Below are 13,143 nucleotides of genomic sequence, written 5' to 3'. Positions count from 1 at the left end.
GAACGAGCTGGGCGAGCCCGAGCGGGACGAGCCGGGCGACACCGGGAGCTCCAGCTGCAGCTCGGCCGCCCTCTCCAGCTTCTGGACGAGCTCGGGAAACACGAAGACACCACGGGATTCTGTCCAGCGGGGAGAGAGGGAGACACAAAGCAGGGGGGATGAGGACCAGAGACTACGCCTGGACAGGTGAGTGTGTACAGTGTGTCCAGTAAGAGTCTGGACAGGTGAGTGTGTACAGTGTGTCCAGTAAGAGTCTGGACAGGTGAGTGTGTCCAGTGTGTCCAGTGAGAGTGTGGACAGGTGAGTGTGTACAGTGAGAGTCTGGACAGGTGAGTGTGGACAGTGTGTCCAATAAGAGCCCAGACAGGTGAGTGTGGACAGTGTGTCCAGTGAGAGTCTGGACAGGTGGGTGTGTACAGTGTGTCCAATAAGAGCCCAGACAGGTGAGTGTGGACAGTGTGTCCAGTGAGAGTCTGGACAGGTGGTTGTGTACAGTGTGTCCAGTAAGAGTCTGGACAGGTGGGTGTGTACAGTGTGTCCAGTAAGAGTCCGGACAGGCGAGTGTGTCCAGTGTGTCCAGTAAGAGTCCAGACAGGCGAGTGTGTCCAGTGTGTCCAGAAAGAGTGTGGACAGGTGTGTCCAACAGTAAGAAGCTGTCTTACCCTGTAACCTAGCTCAGGGGTGTTAGGGGGTGCTCTGTCTCCTCCCCAGATCTCACCTTCAGCTCTGGTGAAATGACGGACCACTAGGAGATGCTGGAAACGAGGACACAAGACAGAGGTTAGGTCCACAGAGCTCACTCAATCACTACAGCAAGCAGAGACCTCTCGGCCATCAGGACTGTGGGGGTCAGAGTGGGGAGCTGTAGGGTATCGGGAGTTTAGGGGCCAGAGTGGGGAGCTGTAGGGTATCGGGAGTTTAGGGGTCAGAGTGGGGAGCTGTAGGGTATCGGGAGTTTAGGGGTCAGAGTGGGGAGCTGTAGGGTATCGGGAGTTTAGGGGTCAGAGTGGGGAGCTGTAGGGTATCGGGAGTTTAGGGGTCAGAGTGGGGAGCTGTAGGGTATCGGGAGTTTAGGGGTCAGTGTGGGGAGCTGTAGGGTATCGGGAGTTTAGAGGTCAGTGGGGAGCTGTAGGGTATCGGGAGTTTAGGGGTCAGAGTGGGGAGCTGTAGGGTATCGGGAGTTTAGGGGTCAGAGTGGGGAGCTGTAGGGTATCGGGGGTTTAGGGGTCAGTGTGGGGAGCTGTAGGGTATCGGGAGTTTAGGGGTCAGTGGGGGGAGCTGTAGGGTATCGGGAGTTTAGGGGTCAGTGTGGGGAGCTGTAGGGTATCGGGAGTTTAGGGGTCAGTGGTGGGAGCTGTAGGGTATCAGGAGTTTAGGGGTCAGTGGGGGGAGCTGTAGGGTAGATGTGGGGCACCGGGCCCACCACAGGGCGGCCGGTCCAGTCTCGCGGAAGGCGACCGGGTCAGACTTACGGAAAAGCACCGGGACTTGGGCCGGGACCTCTCCCGCTGCCAGTCTGGGTTCGGCCTGACCGGTGTGACCTGTGAAGACGCCAAACAGCCCATCTCCGAGACAGCTCTGACCAAATAGCCCAGCCCAGTCGTGTCGAGACTAGGGGCCTTGGGCAGTCTCTACAGTGTGTCCAGTGAGAGTGTGGACAGGTGAGTCTCTACAGTGTGTCCAGTGAGAGTGTGGACAGGTGAGTCTTACCAGTGTGTCCAGTAAGAGTCTGGACAGGTGAGTCTCTACAATGTGTCCAGTGAGAGTCTGGACAGGTGAGTCTGACCAGTGTGTCCAGTAAGAGTCTGGACAGGTGAGTGTGTACAGTGTGTCCAGTGAGAGTCTGGACAGGTGAGTCTCTACAGTGTGTCCAGTGAGAGTCCGGACAGGTGAGTCTCTACAGTGTGTCCAGTGAGAGTGTGGACAGGTGAGTGTGTACAGTGTGTCCAGTGAGAGTCCGTAAAGGTGAGTCTCTACAGTGTGTCCAGGAAGAGTCTGGACAGGTGAGTGTGTACAGTGTGTCCAGTAAGAGTCTGGACAGGTGAGTCTCTATAGTGTGTCCAGTGAGAGTCTGGACAGGTGAGTGTGTACAGTGTGTCCAGTAAGAGTCTGGACAGGTGAGTCTCTACAGTGTGTCCAGGAAGAGTGTAGGACGTCCAGAGGCAATCTGTGCTCTCAGAAGGCCATAATGGACCTGCAGCTTGGTTTTCCTCGGACCCGCGACCCTGTCTCTTGAGCCGAGGCGTGTCCTCAGTCAAGATCACCACTGGAAGTGTCTCTCCTCGTCTGGAGGTGTTACCTTGAGACCTGGTCTGTCAAGCGCTTTGCGCTGCTATGTGTGTGAAAGGTGCTCTATCAGTGAAGTTTATTATTATTATTATAATACAGCGAGCGCTGCTGGGGGCGGAGAGGCCAGTCGGAGGAGGGCTGGACGCTGGACGCTGGACGGCGGGCGGGAGGGGTGGACTTACGACGCCTCGCCGGGCCCGGGTCCTGCTGCGACCGCGCACGGCCGTGCTGCATCTCTGTCGGTCCATCGCCCTGCCGAGACAAGCAGAGTCACAGAGGGGAGGGGAGGGGGCGGAGCCACACAGCTGGGCGGCTTGTTCCCCACCCCCGCCCCCCTCTGTGTATAGTAGAGCCTCCTGTCCTGACTGGAGGAGCTCACCCAGCTGTGTCTGGAGAGAAGCCAGGGTATCGGCTTCAACCACAGGGCTGGGCAGCTTGTTCCCCACCCCCACCACTCTCTGTGTAGAGGTGCACCTCCTCTCAATATCTTTTTACAGCACGATCACACCCATAAGAGTGGAGTAACGGGAAAAAAAAAACAACTTATTTCTCAACTTATTTTGTTATTTCTCGACAGCGGCATTTTTAACTGACTTGCCGATTTCACGGGGATACTTCAGAGTGAATCTGAAGCTGGAACTATTATTTGATTGAAGTCGAAGTAACCCACGAATCTTTTTTGGAAGAAACACGTGTTTAGAAAGCGCTATATAGTCCTTTCCTCCTCCTCTCTCTTCACTCCTCTGAGCTCACGGGGCTCCGGCGCCGCCCCCCGCTAGATTCCGCCGCTCTGTGACGTCAGGCGGCTCATTGTGACGCCCCCGTGATGTCGCCTCCGACGCGCTCACGGCTCGGCCGCGAAACAAAAATGGCCGACATTTTTCGCGGTTGTTTTTTTTTAGGTGGACATTTTATTTTTCCAACTCTCAGCGGCCAGCCGGGTGTCCCTGTACGACCCCGGTAGTCGCCACATCGGACAGGCAGAGGAAACGGGTCCAGGTGTTTCCGGCCCAAGCGTTACAAAAGCTGCACTTGAATTTAAAAACAAAATCACGTCGAAGGGCGCATTCAGCACCCCCACGTCCAACACGGGTTTCCGTTAGGTATGGTTCAGTGAAATTAGCACCCCCCCTACCCCCAAGTCAAAGAAAGACCAACCTCCACCCCCCTTTAGCGGCCAAGGGCGGAAATTTCGGGCCACGCCATGTCCAAAAATCACGGGTTCCCACCTCCCCGTCCTGCGGGGAAAAGAGACGGCATTTTCTTTTCCGAGCGCTGCGTGGGACCTCACGACCCCCCCCAAAAAAACGGGCTTCGGAGACGAGGAAAACCAGGCATGTCGACCTCTCTACAACACCACCCGGCCGTTTCTGTTTCAGAACCCCTGAATCTCGGGGTTGCTTCTTGAACCCCGAAAACGACCTTTTTTCTCTCTCTCGTTTTCTTGGTGTCTGGGACGTTCACGAACTCCGCCGCGTCGGTGCGATTCCCAGCGGGACTTGAACATAACCCCCCCCCCGTGGAGCCACAGCGCCCCCGTGTGGCCGAGAGGACCACCACCCGCAGGGCTGAGCTTTTACTGCCGTGTCCCGCTTTCACTCTGGCGATGAAGGAGGGAATCAAGGAGGAGAATTAATATTGTGATCCACCAGTCCATCACAGGACGCACACACACCCTGGACAGGACACCAGTCCTTCACAGGATACAAGTCCATCACAGTACACACACACACCCTGGACAGGACACCAGTCCATCACAGGACACACACACACTCACAAACCCTGGACAGGACAGCAGTCCATCACAGGACACACACACACTCACACACCCTGGACAGGACAGCAGTCCATCACAGGACACACACACTCACACACCCTGGACAGGACACCAGTCCATCACAGGATGTTCAGTGCCTCTCTCTAATAAAGTAGAAACAAGATATTAAACTCCGTTCAAAACGGGAGAAATCACCAGGACACAATACACCTTGCTCCGGACGATGGGAGAAGACCTGTACCTTCACGAGTCCGGGTTGTGAAAACTTCTTCTGGCAGTTCAAAACGTTTCGAAGGGACTACAGCGCTACCCTGTTTTCCATTTCTATCGTGTATTATTATACAGTCATAAGTATCTGTACTGATCACAGAGTCCCCCTCTCACTGCCAGAACTGAAGCCCAGTGCAGCACGAATAATAATAATAATTAATAAGTCTGGACTCTCCACTCAGAGCTCCTCCCAGGTCAGGGGGATCCCCTCCAGCCCCCCCAGTGTGCAGCCCCTACCTGGATGATGCTCCAGTCTGCTCAGCACACAGCAGCTCTCAGTGGGGAGGAGAGCAGAGGGATGGAGCCAGTTCAGAGAGGGGGGTGATTAGGAGGCCATGATGGGTCAAGACCAGGGGGGGAATCAGGCCAGGATACTGGGGTAACACCCCTACTCTTCTCCAGAAACACCCCGGGATTGTTAACGAGCACAGAGAGTCAGGACCTTGGTTTGACGTCTCATCCGAAGGACGGCGCCTGTTTACAGTCCAGTGTCCCCCGTCCCTATACTGGGGCATCAGGACCCACACAGACCGCAGAGTGAGAGCGCCCCCTGCTGGCCCCACTCACACCTCTCCCAGCAGCAACTTTGGGGGGGGGGGGGAGGGAAAAAACCAAAAGCTAAACAGATTTTTTTTAAAATTTTTTATTGATGCTTAACAAAAGAACAAAAATTACAAGCTTCAGTCCAGACCGGGGTCTGGGGTCCCTCAGCTTCAGTCCAGTCCAGAATGGGGCCCCTCAGCTTCAGTCCAGTCCAGTCTGGGGCCCCTCAGCTCCAGTCCAACCTGGTGTCCCTCAGCTCCAGTGCAGTCCAGACTGGGGTCCCTCAGCTTCGGTCCAGCACCGTCTGGTGTCCCTCAGCTTCGGCCCAGCACAGACTGGGGTCCCTCAGCTTCGGTCCAGCACAGTCTGGGGTCCCTCAGCTTCAGTCCAGTCTGGTGTCTCTCAGCTCCAGTCCAGTCCAGTCTGGGGCCCCTCAGCTCCAGTCCAGTCCAGTCTGGTGTTTCTCAGCTCCGGTGCAGTCCAGTCTGGTGTCTCTCAGCTCCGGTCCAGTCCAGTCTGGTGTCCCTAGGCTCCAGTCCAGTCCAGTCTGGTGTCCCTCAGCTCCTGTCCAGTCCAGTCTGGGGCCCCTCAGCTTCAGTGCAGTCCAGTCTGGCGTCCCTCAGCTCCAGTCCAGTCCAGTCTAGTCCAGTCCAGATCTTAGCTGGCACAGAACCAGGAAAGGAACCTGGAAAGAATATTGTTATTGCAGGTGTGAGGGACACAGACACAGACGTCACCATGACATCAAACAGCAAGAGGAGACTCCTCCTTGAATCACAGACACGACCGGGCGGCGCCCCCCTGTCTGCTCACCTGCACCTCCTCTTCCTCTTCTTGTCCTTCCCGGCAGCCTGCTCCTCCTCTCCCTCGCTCTTCCTCTCTTGACCCACGGTCTCCGCCGCCTCCATTGGCTCGTCCTGATCTTCTGTCTCCACTGACACGCAGCTCAGGGAGTTTAAAAAGACGCACCAGCGCTTCTGAAGCAGAGACAGGAGAGTCACGTTAAGAGTCGGACTGGACACTCCCGTACATGAACACTGCACTGAGAGAGAGAGGGGTTCATACAGACACACTGACTGGACACTGACTGGACACTGGACAGCAGTAAAGAGAGGATCAGAGCATTACCCACCTTATTTTTCTTCTGTCTCACAGGAGGTGGTGATTGGACCTCCTCCAGCTGGAGTCCGAGGAGGGAGAGAGGGGGCAGGAGAGGGACAGCACAGGGAGAGAAAGAGAGAGACAGGTGAGTCAAGTGTCCCAAGAGTACAGAGACTCTGCTGAAATCACACTCGCAGTGAGTGACACCGACACTAACCAGCCTCAGGACAGCACTGCTAGAGCACCACAACCCAGACTCAAGCACATCACAGCACAGATCAAACAGCAATATCTCACACACTGGGACACACACACACAAACACAACATAAACTGGAATGCTACAGAACCTTAAACAGACAATACACACTAGCTGAATATTTGACCAAAATAAAAAATAACAAACAGAAACAGACCCTGACGAAGTACAGGCTCAGTGACCACAACCTGGCCATAGAAACTGGGCGACACAGGCAGACCTGGCTGCCCAGAGAGGACAGGCTGTGCTCCCACTGCCAGCGGGGAGAAATAGAGACAGAGGTGCACTTCCTACTGCACTGTGACAGATACTCTGGGATTAGAGAAACATTCTTCCCGAAATTCAGGAATCTAATCCCAGAGTTCCCACACCTGCCAGAATCACAACAGGTCCCAATCCTACTGGGAGAGGGAGGAGGGAACTCAGTTGATCTGGCAGCCCAGTATGTGATCTCCTGTCACAGCCTGAGCAACAGTGAGTCTGTCTCCCAATAATGCTCCAGCCGCCTACAGTATATGTCAATATTTTATAATATGTCTTTGTTGTAAATGTCTGTAACATGTCTGCTTTACGCAGAGAGTGGCGGGGGTTGGATGTCAAGGCCTGACGATACCGCATTACGCAGAGAGTGGAGGGGTGGGATGTCAGGGCCTGACGACACTGCTTTATGCAGAGAATGGAGGGGTGGGTGTCAGGGCCATACGACACTTCTTTATTCAGAGAGTGGAGGGGGTGGGATGTCAGGGCTAGATGACACTGCTTTACACAGAGAGTGGAGAGGTGGGTGTCAAGGCTATACGACAGTGCTTTCCGCAGAGAGTGGTGGGGGTGTGATGTCAGGGCCATACGACAGTGCCTTACACAGAGAGTGGTGGGGGTGGGATGTCAGGGCCATATGACACTGCTTTACACAGAGAGTGACGGGGGTGGGATGTCAGGGCTTGACGACACTGCTTTATGCAGAGAGTGGAGGGGTGGGTGTCAGGGCTATACGACAGTGCTTTCGGCAGAGAGTGGTGGGGGTGTGATGTCAGGGCCATACGACACTTCTTTACGCAGGGAGTGGCAGGGGTGGGATGTCAGGGCCTGACGATACTACTTTACACAGTTAGTGGTGGGGGTGGGATGTCAGGGCCATACGACACTTCTTTACGCAGAGAGTGGCAGGGTTTGACGACACTGCTTTATGCAAAAAATGGAGGGGTGGGTGTCAGGGCTATATGACAGTGCTTTCCGCAGAGAGTGGTGGGGGTGGGATATCAGGGCCTGACAACACAGCTTAACGCAGAGTGTGGAGGGGAGGGTGTCAGGGTTATACGGCAGTGCTTTATGCAGAGAGTGGCGGGGGAGGGATGTCAGGGCTTGACAACACTGCTTTATGTAGAGAGTGGAGGGGAGGGTTTCAGGGCCATAAGACACTGCTTTATGCAGAGAGTGGAGGGATTGGTGTCAGGGCCATATGACACTACTTTACACAGAGAGTGGCGGGAGTGGGATGTCAGGCCCTGACGATACTACTTTACGTAGACAGTGGCGGGGGTGGGATGTCAGGGCCTGACGACACTGCTTTATTCAAAGAGTGGAGGGGTGGGTGTCAGGGCTATACGACAGTGCTTAATGCAGAGAGTGGAGGGTTGGGTGTCAGGGCTATACGACAGTGCTTTCCGCAGAGACTGGTGGGGGTTCCGCAGAGATCTAGACAAAGGGGGCAACTCTTAGTCGTATGAGCTTAGTCACACATCGCAGCGATTAAAAAAACAAAACAAACATATTATGTCTGTTACTAACGACTTTTTTTTCCTACATTGAAAGTCTCTTTCCCGGGTGATTTTCTAGCGCGACTGGGGCTCTTCATTTCTCCTCGGTGTCTCATCGCGGGCGGATTTGAAACAGACCACAGAAGGTGGTCACACACTATATTATTATTGAGAGACAGGCTCACTGTCTGTACCTCAGGCTGGGACAGTAGATCACACTGTATTATTATTATTGAGAGACAGGCTTACTCTCTGTTCCTCAAGCTGAGACAGGACATCACATACTGTATTATTATTGATTGACAGGCTCACTGTTCCTCAGGCTGGGACAGGAGATCACACACTGTATTATTATTATTGAGAGACAAGCTCACTGTCTGTTCCTCAGGCTGGGACAGAGGATCACACACTGTATTATTATTATTTAGAGACAGGCTCACTGTCTGTTCCTCAGAGTTGGACAGGAGATCCCACACTGAATTATTATTATAGAGAGACAGGCTCACTGTATGTTCCCCAGGCTGGGTCAGGAGCTCACACAGTATTATTATAATTATTGAGAGACAGTCTCACTGTCTGTTCCTCAGTCTGGGACAGGAGATCACACACTGTATTATTATTATTGAGAGACAGGCTCACTGTCTGTTCCCCAGGCTGGGACAGGAGATCCCACACTGTATTATTATAATTATTTAGAGACAGACTTACTGTCTTTTCCTCGGTCTGGGACAGATGGTCACACACTGTATTATTATTGAGACAGGCTCACTGTCTGTTCCTCAATCTGGGACAGTAGATCACATTGTATTATTATTATTAATATTATTGAGAGTCTGGCACACTGTTCCCCAGGCTGGGACAGGAGATACCACACTGTATTATTATTATTTTGAGACAGGCTCACTGTTTGTTCCTCAGGCTGGGACAGGAGATCACACACTGTATTATAATTATTGAGAGAGAGGCTCACTGTCTGTTCATCAGACTGGGACAGGAGATCCCACACTGAATTATTATTATTGAGAGACAGGCTTACTCTCTGTTCCTCAGGCGGAGACAGGACATCACATACTGTATTATTATTGATTGACAGGCTTATTGTTCCTCAGGCTGGGACAGGAGATCAGACACTGTATTATTATTATAGTGAGACAGGCTCACTGTATATTCCCCAGGCTGGGACAGGAGGTCATACATTATATTATTATTATAGAGAGACAGGCTCACTGTATGTTCCACAAGCTGAGACAGGAATTCACACTGTATTATTATTATTGAGAGACAGACTCACTGTCATTTCCTCAGTCTGGGACAGTTGGTCACATACTGTATTATTATTATTGAGAGACAGGCTCACTGTTCCTCATGCTGGGACAGTAGATCACACTGTATTATTATTACTGAGAGTCTGGCTCACTGTTCCCCAGGCTGGGACAGGAGATCACACACTGTATTATTATTATTGACAGATAGGCTGAAGGTCTGTTCCTCAGAATGGGACAGGAGATCACACATTGTATTATTATTATTGAGAGACAGGCTCACTGTCTGTTCCTCAGGCTGGGACAGAGGATCACACACTGTATTATTATTGAGAGACAGGCTCACTCTCTGTTCCTCAGGCTGGGACAGGAGATCACACATTGGCTTGTTATTGAGAGGCAGGCTCACTGTCTGTTCCTCAGGCTGGGACAGGAGATCACACGCTGTATTATTATTATTGAGAGACAGGCTCATTGTCTGTTTCTCAGGCTGGGACAGGAGATCACACACTGAATTACTATTATTGACAGATAGGCTCACTCTGTCTTCGCTTGGGCTTGAACAGGAGATCACACACTGGATTATTATTATTGAGAGAGGCTCACAGTCTGTTCCTCAGGCTGGGACAGGAAATCACACACTCTATTATTATTATTGAGAGACAGGCACACTGTCTGTTCCTCAGGCTAGGGTAGGATATCACACACTGTATTATTAGTATTGAGAGAAAGCCTCAGTGTTCCCCAGGCTGGGACAGGAGTTCAAACTGTATTATTATTATTATTATTGAGAGACAAGCTCACTGTTCCTCAGGCTGGGACAGGAAATGACACACTGTATTATTATTATTGAGAGACAAGCTCACTGTTCCCCAGGCTGGGACAGGAGGTCATACTCTGTATTATTATTATTGAGAGACAGGCTCACTGTCTGTTCCTCAGGCTGGGACAGGAGATCACACGCTGTATTATTATTATTGAGAGACAGGCTCATTGTCTGTTTCTCAGGCTGGGACAGGAGATCACACACTGAATTACTATTATTGACAGATAGGCTCACTCTGTCTTCGCTTGGGCTTGAACAGGAGATCACACACTGGATTATTATTATTGAGAGAGGCTCACAGTCTGTTCCTCAGGCTGGGACAGGAAATCACACACTCTATTATTATTATTGAGAGACAGGCACACTGTCTGTTCCTCAGGCTAGGGTAGGATATCACACACTGTATTATTAGTATTGAGAGAAAGCCTCAGTGTTCCCCAGGCTGGGACAGGAGTTCAAACTGTATTATTATTATTATTATTGAGAGACAAGCTCACTGTTCCTCAGGCTGGGACAGGAAATGACACACTGTATTATTATTATTGAGAGACAAGCTCACTGTTCCCCAGGCTGGGACAGGAGGTCATACTCTGTATTATTATTATTGAGAGACAGGCTCACTGTCTGTTCCTCAGGCTGGGACAGGAGATCACAAACTGTATTATTGTTATAGAGAGACCTGCTCTTTCCTGACTGTTCCTTAGGCTGGGACAGCAGATCATAATCTGCTTTATTATTATTGAGAGACTGGCTCATTCTTGTCTGTTCCTCAGGTTGGGAAAGGAGATCACACACTGTATTATTATTATTGAGAGACGGGCTCACTGTCTGTTCCTCTGACTGGGGCAGGAAATGACACACTGTATAATTAGTATTGAGAGACAGGCTCAGTGTTCCCCAGGCTGAGACAGGAGATAACACTGTATTATTATTATTGAGTATCTGGTTCACTGTTCCCCAGGCTGGGACAGGAAATCACACACTGTATTATTATTATTGAGAGACAGACTCACTGTCTGTTCCTCAGGCTGGGGCAGGATATCACACACTGTATTATTAGTATTGAGAGACAGCCTCAGTGTTTGCCAGGCTTGGACAGGAGATCACACACTGTATTATTATTATTGAGATACAGACTCACTGTCTGTTCCTCCTGCTGGGACTGGAGATCACACACTGTTCTATTATTACTGAGGGACATGCTCACTGTTTGTCCTTCAGACTGGGACAGGACATTCCACACTAGGTTATCATTATTGAGAGACAGGCTCGCTGTCTATTCCTCAGGCTAGTACAGGAGATCACGCACTGTATTATTATTATTTAGATACAGGCTCACTGTGTGTTCCTCAGGCTGGGACAGTAGATCACACTGTATTATAATTATTGAGAGGCTGACTCACTGTTTCCCAGGCTGGGACAGGAGATCACACACTGTATTATTATTGAGAGACAGGCTCACTGTCTGTTCCTCTGGCTGGGGCAGGGAATCACACACTGTATTATTAGTATTATTAAGAGACAGGCTCGCTGTCTACTCCACAGGCTGGGACAGGATATCACACACTGTTGAAGTGTTCTCTCACGAGGCACCAGTTCTGTAGGGGTTTGGGCATTAACTGGGACAATTATTTTTGTGGCAGTAAATCACAAAATTGATTCTTTTTATGGTCTTAGAATCCAACCATGCGACATAACTCAAACAACGCACACACAGGTACAAATACACAAGGATACATTTGTTAATATATAGAATATGCATGCAAACCTAACAGATCTTATCGTATGGGTTATCAGAATACAAAAGATATAAATTCATTCAGTTACAAAGAGTTACACATATCAAGAGGACATAAGTTCGGTATATCATTCATTTAGACCATTAGACCATTTCGTAATTGAACTTGTTTACAACTTCTACATGAGATACTCAAAACAAGTACATAACCCTTAGGAATTAAATTGATATCAACTGGTTGGGAGCAGTAATGCAATAAGGATGAATACTCACTGCCGGGGCATCCCTTTTCTCACTGTTTCCGTAGTACAGCGGTTATCACGTTTGCCTCACACGCGGAAAAATCCCCGGTTCGAACCCGGACGGGAACAGCCTCTTTTTGCACGCTCCTGTACTTCACAGAGGTCTTGAGTGAGCGCTCATGCCGCAACACAGGAAGGCTGGACCAGGTGGCTTTGGGCTTTGCGCACCGCCGAAATAGCTCAGTTGGGAGAGCGTTAGACTGAAGATCTAAAGGTCCCTGGTTTGATCCCGGGTTTCGGCAATTTGTTTCATCACGCCCTTTGTTCCTCTCTCCAGCGCCCCCTGCCTAAAGTGACGCGTCCCTTTCTCAGCCCGAAACGCAAGCGAGACACCAGCAGCGGTCCCTGCAGGTTTCCGTAGTGTAGCGGCTATCACGTTCGCCTAACACGTGCAAGGTCCCCGGTTCGAGACCGGGTGGAAACAGCCTTGTTTTGCACGCTCCTGTACTTCACAGAGGTCTTGAGCGACCGGTCATTTGTTCCCAATGTGTTTCCGGTGCCTTCATGCACTCTTGTACCAAACGCACGTTCCTTCTGTACGCGGAGCCGATCATTTGCAATTGGGCTGTGCCGACAGACCAGGACGAGCTCGGTCGGCTCAAAAGCAGCGCAGGACCTGCAAGAACAACAGAAAGATTAGCATCCAGCGGGGGCCTCTTAGTGAGCCCAAGATCTCATCAAGAATCGGCTCCAGCAACAGGGCTGGGCGCATTGTTCCATTCTCCAACAACTCTCGGTGTAAACAAGTCCCTCCTGGTCTCTGCTTGAATTGCACTTTCCTGCATTTGCTTTGGTGTAACTGGCTTCCCCTGCATGGGCGAATGTGAAGAAGATCCTTAGTAAGTCATTGAAGAAAACCGAGAAGAGGTCGAGTGGCCTCTGTCGTTCATCAACAATCCAGTCAGGCAGTACTCCTCTGTAAAGCGCCGTTCGTTCACATCGATTGGCTTTTTTTTGCCTTCATTTGTGCATGTAGTAAAAGCAGACGCCCCTATTCTACCAACTCGTATACATCGACCCT

The 13,143-nt window shown here is 51.1% G+C and overlaps 1 non-coding gene across 1 annotated transcript; it reads left to right on the top strand.

Annotated features, from left to right (window-relative positions):
- Nucleotides 1-12,291: 12,291 nt before the first annotated feature.
- On the top strand, nt 12,292-12,364 carry trnaf-gaa (transfer RNA phenylalanine (anticodon GAA)). Its single transcript has one exon. It is a non-coding gene; the product is annotated as a tRNA-Phe (tRNA).
- The last annotated feature ends 779 nt before the right edge of the window (nt 12,365-13,143 follow it).

This window comes from Lepisosteus oculatus, chromosome 14, assembly GCF_040954835.1.
Source record: "Lepisosteus oculatus isolate fLepOcu1 chromosome 14, fLepOcu1.hap2, whole genome shotgun sequence".
NCBI classification, from domain to species: Eukaryota; Metazoa; Chordata; class Actinopteri; order Semionotiformes; family Lepisosteidae; genus Lepisosteus; species Lepisosteus oculatus.
This window is presented reverse-complemented; position numbering and strand designations above follow the sequence as displayed.